The following is a 1813-nucleotide window of genomic DNA, read 5'->3' on the forward strand; positions in this document are numbered from 1 at the left end:
TTTTTTGATATGTTGCTGAATTCTATTGGCTAGAATTTTTTTGAGGATTTTTGCATCAATGTTCATGAGGGATATTGGTCTGTAATTTTCTTTTTTTGTGGTGTCTTTCCCTGGTTCTACTTTCAGGGTTATGCTGGCTTCATAGAAGGAGTTTGGGAGTATTCCATCTTTTTCTATGCTCTGAAATACCTTTAGCAGTAGTGGTGTTAACTCTTCTTAGAAAGTTTGGTAGAATTCTCCAGTGAAGCCATCCGGGCCGGGGCTTTTTTTTGTCAGGAGTTTTTTAATTACATTTTTAACCTCTTCTTTTGTTATGGGTTTATTGAGTTGTTCTACTTCTGTTTGTGTTCATTTAGGTAGGTAGCGAGTTTCTAGACATTTGTTCGTTTCCTCTACGTTTTCAAATTTGTTAGAGTACAATTTTTCATTGTAATCTCTTATGATTCTTTTAATTTCAGTTGGGTCTGTTGTGATATCACCAGTCTCATTTCTTATATTGATTATCTGCTTCTTTTCCTGTTTTTCTTTTGTCAGTTTGGCCAATGGTTTATCAGTTTTGTTTATCTTTTCAAAGAACCAGATTTGGTCTTGTTAACTCTTTCATTTTTTTTTTAATTCTCTATTTCATTTAATTCTGCTCTAATTCTTATTATTTCGTTTTTTCTGGCCCCTGAGAGCTTCCTTTGCTGCTCTCTTTGTACTTGTTCCCGTTTTAGGGTTAATGTTTTGATTATGGCCTTTTCTTCTTTTTGGATGTGTGCATTTATTGCTGTAAGCCGACCTCTGAGCACTGCTTTTGCTGTGTCCCAAAAGCTCTGGTAGGATGATTTCATTCTCATTTGATCCTATAAATTTCTTTATTCCATCCTTAATTTCTTCTATAACCCAGTAGTTTCAGAGCAAGGTATTGTTCGGTTTCCATGTGTTTGATTTTTTTTTCCTTGCTTTTTCTGTTGTTGATTTCTACTTTTATGGCTTTATGGTCAGAAAAGATGCTTTGTAATATTTTGATCTTTTGGATTTTGTTTAGGCTTGTCCTATGTCCTAATATGTGGTCTATTCTGGAAAATGTTCCATGTGTGTTGGAAAAGAAACTAACTTGGCTCCTATTGATTGGAGTGTGCTGTATATGTCTATGAGATCAAGTTGGTTGATCATAGCATTTAGCTCGTCCCTGTCTATGTTGAGCTTCTTTCTGGATGTTCTGTCCTTCACCAAAAGTACTGTGTTGAAATCTCCTACTACTATCTTGGAGCTGTCTATCTCTCTTATTAGCGCTGTTAGAGTTTGTTTTCTGTATTTTTTATAGTTATGCCCTGCTGCTGTATTGACCCTTTAATGATTATATAGTGTCCTTCGTTACCTTTGTGGTGGACTTTACTTTAAAGTCTGTTTTGTCAGAGATTAATATTGCCACTCCTGCACTTTTTTGAATGTTGTTTGCTTGATATATTTTTTCCATCCTTTGAGTTTTAGTTTGTTTGTGTCTTTAAGTCTAAGGTGTGTCTCTTGTAGGCAGCATATAGCCCAATCGTGTTTTTTATCCATTTTGCCACTGTCTGTGTCTTTATTGGTGCATTTAGTCCATTTACACTCAGCATAATTATTGACAGGCATGAGTTTAATGCTGTTATTTTGATGTCTTTTTTGTGTGTGTTCTTCACAGTTTCTTTGTTGCAATGAATTTTCCGTGCTGAATTGTTTTCCTTTATTTTTTATTTTTTTTAATATTTTATTGTACTTCAGGTGAAGGCTTACAGAACAGATAGTTTCTCATGTAACAGTAACACACATGCTGTTTTATGACATTGGT

This window comes from Trichechus manatus, unplaced genomic scaffold (assembly GCF_000243295.1).
Source record: "Trichechus manatus latirostris isolate Lorelei unplaced genomic scaffold, TriManLat1.0 scaffold00060, whole genome shotgun sequence".
Classification (NCBI taxonomy): domain Eukaryota; kingdom Metazoa; phylum Chordata; class Mammalia; order Sirenia; family Trichechidae; genus Trichechus; species Trichechus manatus.